Source organism: Humulus lupulus, chromosome 8, assembly GCF_963169125.1.
Source record: "Humulus lupulus chromosome 8, drHumLupu1.1, whole genome shotgun sequence".
NCBI classification, from domain to species: domain Eukaryota; kingdom Viridiplantae; phylum Streptophyta; class Magnoliopsida; order Rosales; family Cannabaceae; genus Humulus; species Humulus lupulus.
Window position 1 is genome coordinate 13,649,240 of NC_084800.1, and position 21,606 is coordinate 13,670,845.

A 21,606-nucleotide genomic window follows, 5' to 3' on the forward strand; every position below is an offset into this window, starting at 1 on the left:
GATCCGGTAGACCAGTGAAGATTTTTGACTGACCAGTCAAGTGTCATGACCGACCAGTCATGACCTTGGCCGACCAGTCATGTGCTTGTTCGCCCAGCCAATGCCCTTGGCCGACCAGTCATGTGCATGACCGACCAGTCATTTCCTCGGCCGACCAGACATGTGCTTGTCTGCCCAATCAGGTGCTTGTCCGACCAATTATGTCCTTGTTCAACCAGTCACTTGTCTTGCCCGATGATAACTCTATAAAATAGAGTTATTTTACCACTTTTTATGTGCTAATTGTTGCTTAATCCTTGAGTTTTTAATTGATTTATCAAGTTTTTAAGTGATTTTGAATTTATTAGGTTAATTTTGATTTTTATATATTTTTTGTGTGTTTTTATAGTATATTATTGAAAAATTTTATAGTTTAATTATTTAAAAATAATATTGTTAAGTTAGGAGTAAAAAGATGTAATTTTGAGCTTAAATGTTTAAGTAAATTAAATTTTAATTAATATTTTCATTGAACTTTTGTTGTATATTTCATTATTGAAAATATTTAGTTTTAATTTAATTTATGTTTGTTTTATAGGGAATTTTTTGTATGATATTTGCTCTTGAAAAGCAAGAAAAATGGTGAAAAAAATGGCATTTCTGTAAAGGGAAAGCAAGGAAAGTGGTATTTCTACATGCCCAAGCAAAGCCTCCTTGGCCCAGCCAAATGCTGCCTCAACTCATTTGGGCCCAAGCCCAGCAGCCCCAAGACCACCTCCCAGCCGGCCCACTTCAGCTGCACCCAGGCCCAACGCCTCCTACACTCATTTCCCACCAACCGCCTGATTCAACACCAAGGTCTCCTTCAGCTCCTAGCCTTCACATAATGAAGCAATCCACCAGCCACGTTCAACTCCCTGCCTCAACATCAATGAAGCCTTCAACAAGCATATACCCCAAGCCTTAGCCAGCCTTCACGTGTTGCACCAACATTCCAAAGCAGCCCAAATGCCAAGGCCCAAGTCAACCTTGCCAAACAGCCACAAAAAGACCAAAATGCCAAAAATCATATTTTTCATTCCAAATATTTTTCACTCAAATATCAATTCACTCTTTCCTATTTTTCTTACCTAAATAAACATTCCTAATTTATTTTTTTACCCTAGCTTTTCACCAATCTTTTACCCAACCAAACATTTCATTTTTCCAATACTCTTACACTTACTCTATTTATCCTACCACTTCCCAACACAATTAAATTAATCAATTTATTTATTTTAATTTGATTAATTTAATCTCCATATTTTGCCTATAAATAGAGTCTTGTAAGACCATTTAGGGAGCTCTTCTTCTTCATCTTTTTCTTCTACACATTTTTCTCTTCTTTTCACTAGTTTCTCTCTACCATTTTCATCTTTTGAAGAGCATGTAAAGTATGTTATTTTGTAATTTTTATCTAGTTATGAGCTTCTAATCGTTTTCAAAGGTTATTAAGATGATGATAAAGCAAAATGTAACTAGATAGTATTTTTTAGTGTATGTTGATTTCCCATTTGTGTAACATTGTTTATGGATTTTTCTATCAATGATATGCATTTTTCATCTATTATTGAGTGTTAAAGCATATTACACTTAGTTCTTCATTATGCAAAAATATGATATTCTTTGATTAAATGTGTTTCATTAAATTGTTCACATCTAATTCTTAGAGCATAAGTATCATATTTTGCCTAAACATAATCTCTTTGATTTTTTGTAGTTTCATTAGGTTGTAACACAACTAATGCTTAGAAATTATATCTTATAAAAGTGAAGAAAAATCCTACCTTTTTGAAAGAGTAACTTGTGCTTGAATAGAAAATATATTTTGAAAAAATATATAGTGTGATTTATTTCAACTATATTAAAACTTGGGAATCAATATACTTATAAATACTATTGAACTTGCATTTTGTGGATTCTAAAATCTTAATAATCTTATTTTATATATCTCATTTGAAAACAATTTTTCTATTTAATCTTAATTTTTTTTTATTACTTGTGTTTTATTTTTCTAAAACAAAATCTCATCAAATATTTGGAACTAGGTTAGAATATTCTTGCTTTGTTTGAAATAGTTTCTTTTGATGTTAGTCAACTCCCATGGGTTCGACCTCGTACTTACATGAACATTATATTCTGAAACGATTCGTGCACTTGCGAGCTTAATTATTAAAACATCCCGTTTTGGGTCCAACACCCGACCAGTGAAGGTTTGGCCGACCAGTGAGGAATTTTGGCCCTTCAGTTCTCCTCCTGAGTGTGATGTGGACCGACTCGACAGAACAGTGCTACGCAAAGGATCCCAGTTTCAACAAGAATCGGTCATACTTGTGCGGGAATCTCTCAGATTATCCCACAAAAATAGTGCATTGTTGTATTTTGAATATTATTATTAAATGAATATAGTGAGAATAGCGAAATATCCCTGTTATCCAAAGAGCAGGCGTGGATGACGTGGAAAACATTTTTAACACGTGGCTGACATCTGGCAGAGGTTCTGTTCGACCATCGACCAGGGAGATTCCCCTGGCATAACATTTGGATTTTATATACGACCAGCTTGGTCGTATACTCCGTATATTTTGAGAAGATCTTGTGCAATTGTAATCATATTCGAGATTATCTCCCATGATTCTTGATTATCCAATTATTTAGGAAAGAATATCTGTAACTAATTTGTGTAATCCTCCTTGAGCCTATAAATAGAGAAAAATAGCTCAAGGAAGGGACTTTGGACTTTTGGCTGATTTGAGTTTATGCTTTACAAGAGAATTATAGCTATTACCTTTCAATTGTATTATTCATCCCTCTAAGGCTTGTAAAACTCGAAGAACCCTAGTTCTTTGATCACTCATTTGAGAATCAATATCAATAATAGCTTAAATGGACGTAGGTCATTACCAATTCGTGGGGCCAAACCACTATAATTTGTTGTGTCGTTTACTGTTCTTTCCATTAGAATTATTTCAATACTTCCTGTCACATCAAGCATTTGAATCTGTGTCAGTTGACCAAAACGAGGGTCAACATTCTGGTGCTTTCATTGAGAGCTTGAGACGAAGCGGTTGAAGTACTAATGGCAAAAACAACCAGGAAGACTGGACAGGTTGCTGACGCTGCACCATCTCAACCTCCTCCTCCGAACATGGCTGAGAATGAGCCACACTTGGAGTTTGATGAGGAGGAACTAGACTCTGAAACGCTGAGAAATACTCTGGGAATATTGCAAGATGAATTGGCCAATATAAGGGCCAGTCAAGAAAGTGCCGCAGAGACCATGGCGCGACAGCAGCAAGAAATAGAGCGTCAGCGCCAAGAGCTGAGTGAAAGACAGGCGGAGATGGATCGTCGTCAGAGGGAGGCCATGGCAGCCCTCGAAGCTGCCCTCCAATTGGCTAGGAGTCAGGCTGCACCTGCCTCGCAGCCTGACCAACCCCCGAATGGTCCACCTCAAAAAGGTCCCAATCCCAGCCCTCCGCTTCAGCCAACGAGCCCTCAAAGGCTAGAGCAGCCACCAATACATCAGGATGATGTCTCACCTAGGGACCCTGAGACACAACCTCCATCTCAGGTTGGTCGAGGCAATCCCCCACTTCCAAGGCAGAATAGGGCTGGGCAGCATCCCCGCAGCCCTAGACGCCAAGGGGGTGAAGAGCCGTACCCACCGAGCAGGGGACAGCGTCCTTCTGGAAACAGAAGGAACTCAGAGACAGGCTCTGCGGTCAGGGGCCCCCCACGACATGATAATGCACGAGGACCTATCGACCAACGCAGGCCTCCCCCTAACGCTCGGGAAGTTCCAGCCCAAGGAGGCAACCGAGGAGACAGTCGGTCCCACCATTGCCAATCGAGGTTCAGAGATGGAAATGGCTACAATGAGGCCGACTCAGGCAGAGGGAATGTTGGTCGGAGGAACGAGGAGAGAGGTGGAGGCAGAAGCCCACCACCTAGAGAAGACCAACAAGCAAGACGTAATGCTGGGGGGCAGCCTAGACAAAACAATGTCTTTAGCCGGCTCGAAGCCAGTGAGCAACGGCGAAGAGATGATGACTTAAGGGATGTACTCAATGACCGCCGAGAACGGCACAATAAGTACATTCCCCTGGCACCAGAGGCCCTGGCAATTCCTGAAGCCGTTCAGGCCCAAATAGATGCCCTAAACCAAGTAGTGCAACAGCTGGTCGTGGGAAGAACGTCTTACATCGAGTATGACAGGAGAAGGGGCACTCCTTTTGTCCAGAGGATTGCTGTGGCGGAGACTCCCAATAAGTTTAAAATGCCCATACTTCCGAACTTTGACGGGTATAGTGACCCGGTATCTCATGTCAACAAATTTGAGATACAAATGGACATTCAGAAGGTGTCTGAAGACACTCGGTGCAGGATCTTTCCTGCAACAGTTTCTGATGCTGCACAGGAGTGGTTCTTTAAGTTCCCTCCTGCAAGTATTGTATCTTGGGAGATGTTCATAAAGGAGTTTTACGGATAATTCTATGCGGGTCGTGTGCACCCAACTGAGGCAAACCAGCTAGTCGAGATACGCCAGCAAGAAGGAGAACCACTGAAAGACTACGTCCAGCGTTTCATGTGAGTTGCGGCTGGGGCCAAAACAGTGGGAGACGAAGGCAAAATGATGGCCCTAACTACAGGAGTTAGGCTTCGTACGCCTCTTTGGAGTAGCCTCAGGAAGCATGGGGTTAAAACTACCCAAGAATTTTTGGATCGAGCTGATAGATACATCAAGCTCGAGGACGCGATTGCCAGCGAGGGAAAGACCCCAAATAAAGATAAGGGGACTGAAGACCCCGCCAAAGCCGCCAATGGGTCAAAGCCCAATGACAACGACAAAGGCAATGGGAATGGCAACGACAAGAATGGGGGGAAAAGGCCCCATAACGAAACCTCTACTTCTGAGAGCAAGCGCGCTAAGGGAAATCGTTATGAGCCACGGTTCACCAACTACACTGCCCTTGTCGAGTCTCGAGTAGAGGTCTATCAGGCCACAAGTTCCAGTGTGCCATACAAAAGACCTGTTGCCATTCGAAAGGATATTTCGAAAAGGGATACCACCAAGTTCTGTCATTTTCACAACGACTACGGACACGATACGAACGAGTGTAACCAGCTGAAGGATGAAATCGAGTTCCTTATTAGACAAGGACACTTGAGGAGATACGTGCGGGCCACGGGGGCTTCCCAATGAGAGGCTCTAGGTGGCAACGAGCAGGCGCCTACACGCCAACGCTCGCCACCTTTACAGCCTGACCCTGTGGCTGGCACCTTACTCACCATCTACGGAGGCCCGTACCTTGCGGGAAACAGCGAAAAGGCAAGGGAACGATACGCTCGGACCCTACACCACGACCAGGACATCGAGATGATGACTGTGGAGGATCGGGCATCAAAGAAGGCTCGGACAAAGGACGGTGAAATAACCTTCTCTGATTGCAATGCCCAGCATGTCCGGTTCCCACATTCCGATCCACTGGTCGTGGATGTACAGATTGCCAACATGATGGTGAAAAGAGTACTGGTCGATACATGAAGTTCAGTTAACATCTTGTATAAATCTTCGCTGGAACGAATGAAGTTGTCCGTCAAGGATTTGGAGCCCTGCAACCAAACAATTTATGGTTTCTCTGGCGAGGGACTTGCTCCAACAGGGTCAATCAGGCTTCCAGTAACAGTAGGTACAGCGCCCGCTACCAGGACATTACTCACTACTTTTATAGTAGTGGATTGTCCTTCGGCTTACAATGCTATTATTGGAAGGCCAATACTAGTCGCCCTTCGGGCCGTCACCTCTATATGGCACCTGGCCATGAAATTCCCAACAGACGCAGGGGGAGGACGTGTATTGGGAAACCAGAGGGAAGCAAGGGAGTGCTACAATGCCTCAATCACTAAGGCCAGGAAGGGTATGTCGAGGAGTGCTCCCCCAGAAAAGTTGCAGATGGCCATTGATGTACAAGCCTAATCAGGTGATGAAGTCACCAAATAGGTGTAATAACCCGATTTTTTATTATTATTTATTGTGTTTTACGTAAACATTATTCTGTGGATTAATTTTTTATTTTTTTTAGAGTATGAATAATAATTAAAATTATATTTGGTGAATATTGTTTTAATTAAAGAAATGTGAGTTGATCGCTTGAGACCATAGTGTGGGGATTTAGATGTAAAATAAATCTAAGATGGATGTCTTGCTCAAAGAGTTTAAGTATATGATTTTACGTGTTTGGAATCCACGTAAAATCTTAGAATTATTTTAGACTATGATTTTGTGACTTATTCACCAAGAGTCTATGAATAATTCAAGATGAATTTTATGGGATTAAAGTTGTGATTTTATGTTGAAAGGATTCACATAAAATCATAAACATAAATTTAAGCTAAAGTCACATTTTGGTATTTACACTATAGTTTTCTTTTAATTATTTTTTAGATATAGTTAAATGCATTTTCTGAACAAATGCATAGGTTCGGCTGGTGGGAAATTTTAAATGAAATCTTGGGAGGTTATTTGAGGGTGGTTGAGAGGGAGTTGAAGACACTTTCTCTCATTTGGTTTCAGCCATCCTCATATTGAAGCAAGAACCGAGAGGGAAGAAGGAAAGGAAGAAGTGCACGGTGCACTTGTGTTTTGGACGTTCACTTCGGGTCCAAGAAGGAGGAATCAAAGGTGAGTTTTCTTTGGTTTTTCTTTGGGTTACAGTCCTTAGACACGTCCTTAGATTCTATGTTTTGATTGTAGAAGAAAGCAAGAAGAAGAAGGGAGAGTTATTGGGAATTCGGTACATGAATAGTCAGAAGAAAAACGTAAGTCCGAACCTACCTTTGCGTTGATTTTTCTCTTAGATTATGAATACTAAATCCATGTGAAATGGTTTAGTTACGTTCATAGCATTGTGGACTAAAGTGGAGAGAAGAAGGAACCCCAAGAAACCAGCCACAGTAAGAGGTACAAATCCGTGAACTTCCTTCGTAGTTTACGGTACCGATTATTTTCTGTGTATGTTATTAGGTTGGCTATGAATTTGTTGGCTGTTTTGTACGGATTTAATTAGTGTTTTGGGACTAGAAACATTCATTAAGGTATTGGGGATAGTTTTAAAATGAGTGATCTTGAGGTTTGGGATGTTTTGGTGATGGTTAGAGATGGTAGTGTGGCTGGCCGTGCGTGGGAGGATACCACTTTGGTGGTCACGGAGGTAGACCGGTGGTGGTGATGGTGGAAGTAGTGGTGGCCGAAGGATGGGCATGGTTGTGTAGGGATTGAAGCCGTGGCTACCATGGTGGGGAACCTTGGGTCCAAGCAAGGTTCGGCTGGCCATGGTGGTGAACGTGTGTGAGGATGATGGAAGTTGGGGTGGTCACGTGCATATGGGTGCATATGTCAACTGGTTACAAATGGTTACAGATTTGTAACCAAAGGACCAAAAATGGTAGTTGGTCCCAAGACTTTAGAATTTTATTGCTAGGCTCGGGATTAGGTACCCCAAAGTCTACAAACTGATATTTGAGGATCGAGGTTTAGAAAATTTATCTAAGTAATATCTAAGATTAATAATTTACGAACTAGGCTCGAGAATTATTATTCAAGCTTCATGAAAAGTACTAGGTTCGGGAATTAGTTTCAAAGTTTAGATTTGATGACTTAGAACTTATGAAATATTTTCAAGGACTTAAAAAGTCTCAAGATCAAGAAGTGGGCTCGGGGCTCGTTGGACTCGAGCATCAGAAAATGGAATTTTAAGAAATAATGAGAGTTTTGACTTGAAATTTTGAACATAGTTTATGATAAAATTATTATCGGAAATAATAATTTTTCTAAGTTGAGTTCAGGATATTGAGAGGGGTATTATGGTCATTTTACCCCAAGGGCTCGGGTTTGAGCCAGGGTCAGGAATTTTAGTTTTTGATTTTAAATTCCCTTGTATATATTTAAAATCTTAGTAAAGCATAAACTAAGACATATTGTCCCAATATGATTATAGGGTCTAAACGCGATCGGAAATACTCACAAAGACATAATTCACGAAAGCTAAGGACAAGAGGTAAGGAAGTATACACCAAGAGTAACTTAGCTTGTTGTGATTCTAGTGAATTGTTTGCATGTTTGTAGATTGCTGGTTAAATTCTAGATGCTATATATGTGTGTGATTATATGGATGGATGCGCATGATAGTACCCATCTATCGGGTTTGAATGTGCTTAGTGCAGTAAAGTTATCATGAATGTATGTCCAATGTTTATGACTGTCAAGGGAAACCTTGTGAGGGTGGATCCCATGCAGCCGTGTAGTGGGGTTCACCGTCCAGTCCGTAAAGTCATCGAGTTTTAGCGGAGATTACCCTTTTGGCACGGGATGTGAGTATTCTCTGGGCCGCGGAGGCCACCCGGGGATCATGACCCCACAGATAACTCGATGGCTTAGTACAAGGCCTTGTGAGGGCGGATTCCCCATGCAGCCGTACAGTGGGGTTATCCGCCAAGTCAGTAGAGTCATCGTGTTTTAGCGGAGTGTACCCCTTTGGTACGGGAGGTGAGGTTGCTCTGGGCCGTGGAGGCCACACTGGGATTAAAACCCCACAGATAACACGATGGCTCAGTTATATGTTTTCAGTATGTTACGCAGCACTTTGACTTATGTGAATATGCTAGACGTGTTGCTCAGTTTGCAGTCTCGAGATATGCATTTCTATTATGAAAAGTTTGTTTAGAATAGTAGAATCATGAGTTGTAGCTAGCTTCCTTACTGAGCGTTATAGCTCATCAGTTACTCTGTGTGTGTAGGTAAGAGCAAAACTTAAGGAGCAGTGCAATGAGCTGGAGGGGATTCTGTCTGAAGTATGCATACTGTGAAACAACCGACCTGCAGGGTTGTCAGGGTTCTCTTAAGTTTTTCCGCTGAGTCCAGTAACAGTTTCATCAGTTTCATGTTTACTAGATTATCTAAAGAAAGCCATGTGACTACAGACTATTTCTTAAGTTACGTTTAACTACATTTTGTTTTTAAAACTATGGGATCCCATCCAAATACTATTTTACTTCAAAGTACTCCCATGTAAAATTTTCTAAAGTTTACTCTAAAGTTTATTTAGTTTTTAATGTCCGATTTTTACCAAAGTTGACCGTAAGGGTCCAGTTGACCCCGGATAGTCATAGTCGTGTTCGGTGGGTCTAGTTAAGAAAAGTCGGGTCGTTACAATAGGGTTTTTCCCAAAGTGAGGATAGAGACTTAGATCCTTGCTTTAGAGATTTTGAAGAAGATGTAGGACCTGTCGAGGACCTTGAGGAGGTCCAGCTTGACAAAGAGTTTCCGACCAGAGTTGTAAAGGTCGGCAAAAATTTAGAAGCAACAACAAAACATGCACTGGTGGAATTTTTGAAGAAGAATCAGGAAGTTTTCGCCTGGTCACATAAAGACATGGTTGGGATAGATCCTGCAGTCATCAGCCATGTCCTGAACGTTGACAAAAGCTTTCCACCCGTGCAACAGAAAAGAAGGCTGCTTGATAAAGACAGATCAAAAGCCTTAAAGGAGGAAGTTGAAAAACTAAAGGAGAATGGGTTCATCAGGGTGGCATTTTATCCATCATGGGTCTCTAATCCAGTATTGGTTCCCAAGCCGAATGACAAATGGTGAACCTGTGTGGATTTCACAGACCTTAATAATGCATGCCCTAAAGATTGCTTCCCTCTCCCAAGGATCGACCAACTGGTCGATGCAACTGCAGGCCATGAGATCCTCTCTTTCATGGATGCATACTCAGGATACAATCAGATTAGTATGCATCCCCCTGACGAGGATCACACTAGCTTTCGGATCGATACAGGGCTATACTGTTAAAAAGTAATGCCCTTCGGATTGAAAAATGCTGGTGTGACTTACCAGCGACTAGTTAACCACATGTTTAAGGAGTTGATCGGGGTAAACATGGAGGTGTACGTTGATGACATGCTGGTAAAGTCAAAAAAGGCAGAAGGACATGTGAAGGATTTACAAGAGTGTTTCAACGTTCTGAATAAATATCAAATGAAGCTAAATCCTCTCAAGTGTTCCTTCGGAGTAGGATCAGGGAAGTTCTTGGGGTTCATCGTTAATTTGAGAGGAATCGAGGCTAATCCCGAAAAGATCAAGGCCATGATCGATATGAAATCGCCAGTAAAGATCAAAGATGTGCAAAGTTTGATTGGAAGAATTTCCGCGCTCAGTAGATTTATTTCAAAATCGACAGATAAATGCGTCCCTTTCTTTAATCTACTTAGGGGCAACAAGAAGTTCGAGTGGACTGAAGACTGCGAACAAGCTTTCCAAGCCTTAAAAGCCCACATGGCGCAACCTCCCGTCTTATCAAAGCCTGTAGATGGGAAAACTTTGTTCATATACCTGGCGATCACCGAATATGCTGCTAGTGCGGTGTTAGTAAGGGAAGAAGAAGGCGTACAAAAGGCGGTGTATTATGTGAGCAAGAGGTTAATCGGAGCCGAATTGAGATATCCTCCCATTGAAAGATTAGCCTATTGCCTAATTTTGGCCTCAGAGAAGTTACGTCCTTACTTCCAAGCCCATCCAATCACAATCTTGACTGATCAGCCCCTTCAGCAAGTTTTGCAAAAGCCAGAGGCTGCTGGTCATTTGTTGAAATGGGCAGTCGAACTTGGGCAGTTTGATATAACATACTCACCACGAGCAGCAATAAAAGGACAAGTCTTGGCTGATTTCATTGCTAAATTTACTAAACTCCCAGACAGCGAGCAGGGCGAAAAGCCTAGTGCGCCTGAGCCTCAATTTGAAGCTCCTTTGTGGAAGCTATTCACAGATGGATCATCCAACGAATCTCACGTAGGAGTAGGAGTGATATTGATAACGCCAGAAGGGCATCGATTTCACTGCGCAATTAGGTTCGATTTCACCGCTTCGAACAACGAAGCTGAGTATGAAGCCCTACTCACTGGGTTAAGGTTAGCCAAAGACATGAGCATAAAAGTGCTGGATATTTACAGTGATTCACAGCTGGTAGTGAATCAGGTCTTAGGGGAGTATCAAGCACGAGGCCTAAAAATGGTGGCCTATCTGAACAAAACAAAAGACATGTTGGCGCAATTTGAAAAATATACCCTCCAGCAAATACCCTGAGATCAGAATTCAAACGCAGATGCCTTAGCCAAACTCGCGAGTGCAAAAGATGCTGACACTTTGAATATAGTGCCAACACATTGGGGCTGAACCACTATAAAAATTGTCTGTGTATTTCTCTTGAAGGTTTTTTGTCGTTTTGACATCTACACATCGTTGGCCAAAAACGCGATCAACATTTTGGTGCTTTCATTGAGAGCCTGAAGAGAAAGACAGACAATCACTGTAGCATTACGGCGCCTAAGAACACCAATGCGGCCTCCAAGAAGCCAGGTTCCTCTAGAGAGCCTGGTAGATCAGAAGGTCCTGGTCCTTAAGACCATGAGACTGAGCCTAGAGTCCTGCTCGAGGAATTGACTCCAGAGGTTGAACAACTCCAGGTTGCCATGGGGGCTTTCCAAGAGGAAATGGCACAATTCAACGCCGGACAGGAGTTATTCGTTGAAGAAATGGCTAGGCAGAAGGCTGCATTTGAGTTGTAAAGACGGGAGATGGACGCTAGGAGCGAAGAGATCAGACGACAGCAGGAGGAGGCCGATAGGCGACATCGCGAGGCTGCACTTGCTCTGGAGGCAGCTACGCAGCTGGCCCAGGCCAATGCTCAAGCTGCAGCAGAGGAGCAGCCGCCCAAGGAGCAAGAACCACGGAAGCTGGTCGAAAAAACACTGACACACCCAATTCTTGAGGACCAAATCTAAGTGGTAGTAACCCACCTGGTCTGGAAGAAGATAAGGTACAATCGGGCACTGCCTCAACCCAAAGGGGGAACTCCAGAACCCCCTCAAGGAGCCACCTATCAGAGACTTCCAGGTCCGGAAGTCACAAGTCAAGCAGTAAGAAAACTCCACCTGAGTAGGAGCAAAATAAAGCTCCTCGAGGGAAAGAAACTTCACACTTCAAAGACGGGCATGGTCGTGTTGAAGTTGATAGTCATCACACTAATCAGTCGAAGGAGAAGAATTGCAACAACCAGCAAGGAGGAAAATGTGAGGAGTGTGTCCTAAAAGCATGTAAAGACATTTGTTTTTTCTATGAATAAATAAATACAATGGTTTATTATTATTGTCATATTTAGATTGTTAAATTATTGTTTGAATAATTTTGTAAATATCAGAAAAATTCCATATTCATTATTGAGGATGTGATCTTGTATTAGTACGAGAGAATTAAGATCACATGAATGAATAAAAATAGTCAACAATGACAAATTAAAGTTATGGAATTCTTTAATTGGAGTTGTAAGTATGGTTTACTGAGTATCATAATGATACAAATAATCTAGATTCAGATTATTGATGTGGTAAGACATCTCGGTAAAGGTGCTTTGTATAATATGATTATATATGACATGGACCGATATGAATTAGAGTCTTTATCCAAAAACCATTTAATAATAAAGACTTGTAATTCGTATCATAACTGGTGATCATTTATAGATCAGCCTAAATCCTGAGTGTTCATGAACTCCTGTTCATGTTTATTAAATCTTTTGATTCATTCGTTAAGGTCTCTTCAAAGAATGAGGCTAATGACTTTTGTTTTGGAGATTTAATATCATGGATGGCTGGGAACATGTATCAACAATACGGAATCTAATCTTTCCTAACGGATCGTATATTAGTTCCCTTAAGGGTTAATTCTGGAACTGAATGATTTTGAGCTCAAATCTATAATTAGATTATAGATTAATTATTCACTAGTGAATTAATGGTACTTAAGGAATAAGAAGTAAATTAGAAAGGTTAAATGGTAATTCTCCCATTCTAATTTATGAACTAATTAATTAGAGGGTTGAACTATTGTAAGATGGTTATATCAATGGACGACTTAAGAAAAAGATTTCTGTAAATGTATATCTATAACATAAAGAGTGCAATTCTGAATTTATAGTGGAGTAATATCATAATTAATAAATTAACTATTATAATTAAAGAGTTTAATTATTTAGTTTCAATTTATTGGAGCTTAATGTTATAGGTCCATGGTCCCCGAAATGGCTCAAACAATCACTGTCAAAGGCAAATGCAAAAATGGCCAAAAAAGACTTATGTGATAAGTAAAATATTTTTCTATGTATCAAACATAATTATTGTTTAATTATGTGTAATTAATTAATTAAGAATTAATTAATTATTTTATTTATAAAAAATATAATTAATTTTGAATTATTTTATTTTTGGGATTTTTGGTATTTAAATAATAATAAAAATTGGGAAAAATCACATGTCTGCACAGGCATGTGGTACACGTGTGGCACAGTGCACAGGCACTGTGCTACACGCATAAGAGATGGACTGAGTCTCTTGATTCCACAATTTTAGTTATTTAAATATTAAATAAATAATGAGATATTTTAATATGATTAAAATATTATTATTTAAATAAAAATCTGATAACTGATTAGTTATTTTGAATTTGTTTAAAATAACAAATATTTTAATATATTGGATATTATTAAATATGGGATATCAGTTTTCACAGAACGTAATTTTTCAGGGATAGAAAAATATCTAGGATTCTCTCAGAGAAAAGAGAACAGTGACAAATACAAAGGTCATTGTTCTTCACAAAACCTAGGTCCAAACTTTATCAGATCTCATGTGTTGAGAACATTTGATAAATAGTTATTGCCTATTATTTGTATAGCGAGCCCACACTCGTTCTTTGTGTGACTGAGAACATTTTGGAAGATCTTGGTGTGAGATCTCAAGGATTCAGCCATACGAAAAGATAGCAGCAAGGAAGGACCTGATGTAATTTTTCTATTCTTGTCCTTGATTCAATATATATATGAATGTGAAGAAATAGATCTAGAAATCTTATGGGATTAATTTGACAATTTTATTGTTGTTCCGCTGCGCATAATCTCTGATTTGATCAATAAAAACCAACAGAAAAGACCACCCAGTGCAGACAGGAAGGCCACCACTGCATCCCAACCAGTAGCGCAGTGGCAAGGAGCATGTCTCGCACGGCAGGCCTTCCAAAAAAACTCGGAGTACGGTGTTCGATCGATTAGGGAGACATACCTCTCAAAAGGATCTAAGAGATGTCATTGCTGACAGGAGAAGGACCGTCCCGGTCGAAGGGCGAGATCCGAACCGACCTACCAGCCTAGTAGAAATACTTGATGATGGTGTGCTAGATAGGAGCGCCCGACCAGGCGGTCCCGAGAATGAGTCCCAAGCAGTGGCCCCAGGCATCCAAGCCCAGCTTGATGCTCTGACAGCAGCAGTTCAAGGTCTGTCGAAACGACCTTCTGCAATCGATCCAGTAGACCACAGAAGTGGCAACCCATTCTGTACTTGAATTAGAGCAGCCCAGCCACCAACGAAGTACAAAGCACCGGTACTGCCAGTTTATATAGAAAGGGTAGATCCGATAAGGCATGTGGGGAAATTCGAAGACCAAATGGAGCTGCTTGGAGTGAGTGATGACTATCGGTGCAGAGTTTTCCCCACTACATTGTCCGACATTGCCCAGGACTAGTATTGAAAATTTAAGCCAAACTCCATCACTTCTTGGGAAAATTTCTGAAAAGAGTTTTGCAGGCAGTTCAGTGCTGCTCGGACCCCCCCCCCCCCCCCCGGTTTATGCCAATCACTTGGCGGATATTAAACAAGGGAAAGACGAATCTCTCAAGAACTACATACAAAGGTTCATGAGAGAAGCCAACCGAGCAACTGCAGTTGGAGATGAGGGGAAGATGGTGGCCATTTCTTCTGGCATAATCTATCGGAGTCCTTTATGGGACAATATTCATCGCAACCCAATTTCAACGTTACAACAATTTCTTGTAATGCCCCAAATTTCATAATAAGGTTTAGGACCTTGATTAGGAGGTCGGGAGGGCCATAATTGCTTTATTATGCTATTTAATGATAATATGCATGTTTAGGTGTATTAAATATGCATGTGAACCCATTTGTGATTAATTGGGTGATTTTCATATTTTGACAATTTCAGGCATTTTTGGCATATATGTGAAATGGGCGTGGTGCTTTGTTATTATTTGGTTATGCCAGGGTTACCCAGCACAAGACGATCCTAGGAGGTAAGCTAGTGGGAAAGTCACAACGGGATTTAAGCTTGACTTGGAGTAAGTCAAGGGGTATTTAGAGCATTACCGGGTTATTGGGTAATGGGAATTAATATTTGGTGATAAATTGGGAGTTAGTAAGATCAGGGGGAAATTCTGGAAGTTTTGACTATAATATCCCCGGGGGCGTTTTCGGGACCCCGGGCATTAGGTTTTATTGGAAGCTACTTAAGCTTGAAGTAACCTTTTAAGAATAAAAAGAACGTTATGTACGTTCTCTCTCCTTAAAAGTTTCCTTTTCGTCTCCCGATCGCGTTTTCAAAGATAACTTGAGTTCTAGGACTCAGATTCAAGCGAGGATCGAGGCATAGCAATCCTAAGGAAAATTAGAAGCTTATTAGCCGGAGGATTTAGTTGGAAACAACTCAATCAGAGGTAATTTAAGTTTTAAGTTCTAAGTTTTTAAGCTTGAATTAGACTTTGTGTTTTGGTGAGGTTTTATATTATGGTTGTGACTAGGTTATCACTAGGGGCTTGGAATTGAGATCGTGCTTGTGGTTCATTTGTTGGTAACCTGTGCTTGGACCGAAGGTAAGAAAACTGCACCCCATATGTGACATGCATGGTTATGTTTGATGCATGTTGGATGTTTAAATGTAAACATTGATAGCATAATGAATGCTTGGCAATTTTGCCCATTTGCATATGATTATTATTGAGGCATGCTGGATGATTAAGTGTGATGCATGTGAAGCACGAGAAACATGAGATTAGGGCATGCCATAAATGATGAATATGAGATTGGTCAGAGCTTGAGTCTCTGTGTTTGTGCATGATCATTATTATGCTCGCAATTGTTAAGTAAGCATGTTGAATGCCTCATCTTTGGATGTGTGACATATGATATATGTTTGGTAGCAATGCTTACTTGTGCATGGTACTGACTCATTAGTCAGAATTGGCAAAGGTGTTAGTATCAACTGTGCAGCTGTGACTCATTAGTCAGGTTCGGCAGTGGTACTGGACACTGGTCACATAGTGCTGACTCATTAGTCAGGACGGCCTTAGCGTGTTTCATGCAAGCCAACAAAGATTAGATCTAATCGACTTTCTGCATTGAAGGACTCAAATGAGTATTAATGCCGGACCGACCTCAAGTTCGATGAATATTAAAAAGCGCTTGTCTAGCCAAAGGCTAGTCATTTAGAGCCAGGGCCAGCGAGCCCCGTGACTGTTATGTCACATGGCTATGGGCACCGGCCCCACAGTGACGTGCTTGTCAGTCACTCAGTATGGTTTAACAGGACCTCAAAGTGATATTCACTCATCTGATCAGAGCTATGAGCTCTGTATGATCATTTTGATCATCATATGCATGGCTTTGGGTGCTGAGCCCCGTAGTGACTTGCTTGTTGGTCACTCAGTATGGTTTACCAGAACCTCAAGTGTTGAAACACTCATCTGATTAGGTCTGACTTGATAGTCCTCCAATCAGAAGGGCAGGATTTCTTATCCTGGATACCCCAGCATTGTGTGAATTCATTTTCATGCTTGAATAAAACTATGTTTCCTAGGCATGCCAGATATGACCTGATATCATGATATGACTGTTCATGAGCATATGAGTTTTCTTGCTGGGCTTCGGCTCACGGGTGCTATGTGGTGCAGGTAAAGGCAAAAGGAAGCTGGACCATCCTTGAGTTGGAGAGCTTAAGTGATGACGTGTACATATGCAGCTGCTCGACCAATACTTGGGCGAGGTTTGAAATAGGAACTAAGGTTAAACCCTTTTTTGCCGCTTAGAACGACCTGTTGTAAATATTTTCTTGTAATAGACTCTGAAATTATATTTTCGGGATCCCAATATAAATAGTAGACGTTCTAATGAAACATTATATCTTAACCAAAATGACATTCTAATCGAGTCATTTGGCCATAAACGTGTAACTAAGTATGATTAACGGTTTAGGGATTAAAAATTTCGGTTAAGATATAACGTTTCACTAGAACTTTTATTGTATACATTGGGATCCCAAAAATATAATTTAAAGGTTTACTACAAGAAAATATTTACAAACAGCCGATCTAAGCGGCAAAACAGGGTTTAGCCCTGGTTCCTTTCCTTAAAACCTCGGCCGTGGTGGTCGAGCAGCTGCATATATACACATCATCACCTAAGCTCTCCAACTCAAGGATGGTCCAGCTTTCTTTTGCCTTTACCTGCACCACATAGCACCCGTGAGCCGAAGCCCAGCAAGAAAACACAGTATTGCATATAAACATTATCATTATAACAACACAGAGCTTATAGCTCTTAAGCAGATAGGTGAATATCACTTGAGGTTCTAGAAAAACCATACTGGGTGAATGACAAGCAAGTCACTAATTTAAACAAAAGAGTGGCTGCTAGGTAAGTCACTAGCCTTAACAGACAAGAGACTGATAGGTGAGTCTCTAACTTTAAACAGAAGAGTGGCTGCTAGGTAAGCCACTAGCCTTAAACAAACAAGAGACTGATAGGTAAGTCTCTAACTTTAAACAGAAGAGTGGCTGCTAGGTAAGCCACTAGCCTTAAACAAACAAGAGACTGATAGGTAAGTCTCTAACTTTAACATAAGAGTGGCTGCTAGGTAAGCCACTAGCCTTACAGATGAGTAACTGATAGGTAAGTCACACAAGCGCTTATAGTATTCATCGAACTTGAGGTCGGTTCGGCATTAATGCTCTTTGAGTCATTCAATGCAGATATCGATTAGATCTAATCTTTATTGGCTTGCGTTGAACAAGCTAAGACCGTCTTGACTTATGAGTCAGCACTGTGTGACCAGTGCCCAGTACCACTGCCGAACCTGACTAATGAGTCACAGCTTCACAGTTGATACTAACACCTTTGCCAATTCTGACTAATGAGTCAGTACCATGCACAAGTAAGCATTGCTACCAAACATATGTCATATGTCGAATATTCAAACGTAGGGCATTCATCATGCTTACTTAACAGTTGCTAGCATAATTATGATCATGCACAAACACAGAGACTCAAGCTCTGATCAATCTCACAGTCAATACTCATGGCATGCCCTAATCACATGTTTCTCGTGCATCACATGCATCACACTTAATCATCCAGCATGCCTTAATAATAACCATATTCAAATGAGCAAGTTTGCCAAGCATTCAATATGCTATCAATGTTTACATTTAAACATCCAAAATGCATCAAGAATAACCATGCATGTCACATATGGGGTGCAGTTTTCTTACCTTTAATTCGAGCTAGAATGAATAAAAGAATGACCCTTGAGAACGATCTGACTTTAAGTCCTTTAGCGGTCACCTAATCATAACCAAATAAGGGACACCATCAATAAAATGAACAACATAGGTTCCCAAACCAATATCGAGCCTCCGGGACATCAATCCAAACTAATCCAAGTAGTAGGAACAATCCCGAGGCCTAAAACTATGTTCCCGGGGCCAAAACACACAAACGGGCTCAACCCTGCTCAAGAGCCGTGGCCCTGGCACCTTGTGCCGCAGCCCCCAGCCATTCCTGAAGCAAGGGTCGCGGCGCCCAGCAGGAGAAATTTCCTCCACCTGCTTCTTCGAGCTAGGGCCGCGACTCTCCAAGAACAAGGTCGCGGCGCCCAACCCAGAACATGCCCAAACTCGATTTTCAACTTCCCAAATCCTCCAAAAACACACCTAAACATTAACCAATCATCAAATCAAAGTTCCCAAGCTTCCCAATGGTCCAAAACCATCAAAACCCAAGGTTCAAACGAACTAAAAACCCATCGATTCACAAAATCCAATTCAAAGCTTAGAAACTCTAAAAACTCAAAACTTAAACTTAGATTACCTTCAATTGAGTTGTTTTCCATCAAATCCTTCAGTTAAGACGCTTCTAATCTTTCCTAGGATCGTTATGCCTCGATCCTCACTTGATTCCGACTCCTAGAACTCGAGATTTCTTCAAAAAGGCTTCGAACGGTAAAATGAGCTAACGAAGGAGAGAGGAAATGTTTTCTAACGTACGGTTCTATCTAACAAGCTACTTCAAGTTTAAGTAACCTCAAATAAAACCTAGTGCTCGGGGTCCCAAAAACACCCCCGGGGATATTATAGTAAAAACTTCCAGAATTTCCTCCTGATCTCAAATACTCCCAATTTATCATCAAATAAACGTTCTTATTACCCAATAATTGACCCCGCTATGACAAAATCGCTAATCCATTATATATGACCGTCTCATGCCAAATAGCTCGAATATATCTCCATAATGATGGGATCTCATTCATGAATCACAAAATGCACCCAAATACACAATTATGCTCTAAACAACCCAAATTGCCACAACAGTTTAATAAACAATTGTGGACTCACATGCATGTAGATAACATCATATTATAATATAATTCACATGAACATGCATATATTCATTTAATGGCATAATTAAACAAGTATGGCCCTCCCGGCCTACTAATCCAGCCATTAAACCGCATTAGGAATTTCAGGGCATTACAACTGCTAAAGCACGAAAGGGGGCCAAAGAAAACAACATGATTGTATGTGCCGAGAGAGAGGAGGTAGACGAGATGGATGTCGACCAAAGCTTTACAGTCGTAGCTGATCAGGAAGGAATGTTTGGCCAAGAAAGCACTCTTGATATAGGTGAACAACAAGCCCTATCCGATGATGAAGTCACCAAATAGGGCGTTGCCCAAAGCGAGGGAATGGATTTTGATCCTCGCTTTGGGGATTATGAAAGTGATGTGGGACCTACCGAGGAGTTAGAGGAGGTTCTAATAGATGAGAATGACCCGACCAGAGGGGTCAAGGTTGGAAAAAAGATGAAAGTAGAAGTAAAAGCACAACTGGTAGAATTTTTGCGGAGGAATCAAGATGTCTTTGCCTGGTCTCACAAAGATATGGTGGGTATCTCACCAACTGTGATTACTCACGTGCTCAACGTGGATGAAAGCTATCCAGCAGTGCAGCAGAAGAGAAGGTTGCTTGACAAGGATCGAGCAAAGGCTCTCAAAGAGGAAGTGGAGCGGCTAAAGGAAAATGGGTTTATAAGGGAGGCATATTACCCTGCCTGGGTTTCAAACCCAGTGTTAGTGCCCAAGTCCAATGGAAAGTGGAGGACTTATGTGGACTTTACCGACCTGAACAAAGCATGTCCAAAGCACTATTTTCCTTTGCCAAGAATAGACTAGTTGGTGGACGCGACCTCTGGTCATGAAACATTGTCCTTCATGGACGCTTACTCAGGGTATAACCAGATTAGTATGCTCCCTCCCGATGAGGAGCATACTAGTTTCCGAACAGACATAGGGTTGTACTGTTATAAGGACATGCCGTTCGCCTTGAAGAACGTGGGAGCCACATACCAGCATTTAGTGAATGGCATGTTCCGTGACTTAATTGGCAAGAATATGGAGGTGTACGTAGATGACATGCTAGTGAAGTCGAGGGAAGCTGAAGGACATGTACGAGATTTGGAGGAATGATTTGCAGTACTGAGAAAGTACAGCATGAAGTTGAATCCCCTCAAATGCTCGTTTGGAGTAAGTTCTGGAAAATTTCTTGGGCGCTCGCAGAAATGAAGTCTCCGGCTAGAATTAAGGATGTGCAAAGCTTGACTAGGAGGATTGCTGCTCTAAGCAGGTTCATCTCTAAATCGACAGACAAGTGTGTCCCGTTATTTTAACTTGCTTAAATGAAGCAAGAAGTTTGAATGGACGGAAGAATGTGAGCAGGCTTTTCAAGCCATAAATGAGCACTAGGCTCAGCCTCCTGTTCTTTCGAAGCCAGTTGATGGGGAAGACCTCTTTATTTACCTAGCAGTCACAAAGCATGCTGTTAGTGTTACTCTAGTACGAGAAGAAGATAAAGTGCAGCATCCGGTGTACTACGTTAGCAAGCGACTGATAGGAGCAGAGTCCAGGTATCCCATGATCGAGAAGTTGGCCTATTGCTTGGTACTTGCTTCTCGCAAACTGCGGCCGTACTTCCAGGCACATCCCATTAAAGTCCTTACTGACCAGCCTCTACGTCAAGTCTTGCAGAAACCAGAGGCATCCGGTCGTTTACTTAAATGGGCGGTTGAATTGGGTCAATTTGAGATCAGGTATCAACTGAGATATGCTATTAAGGGTCAGGCTTTGGTGGATTTTATTGCTGAATGTACTGGAATTCCTGATATTCCCGACCAGCAAGACCAGGTGACTGGGCAGAGAGAGGATTTTCCTACTTGGAAACTTTTTGTTGATGGGTCGTCGAACGAACATAATATTGGGGCAGGAATTATATTAGTCACGGCGAAGAAACATCGAATTCATTATGCACTAAGGTTCGGATTTAATGCTTCTAATAATGAGGCGGAGTAAGAAGCCCT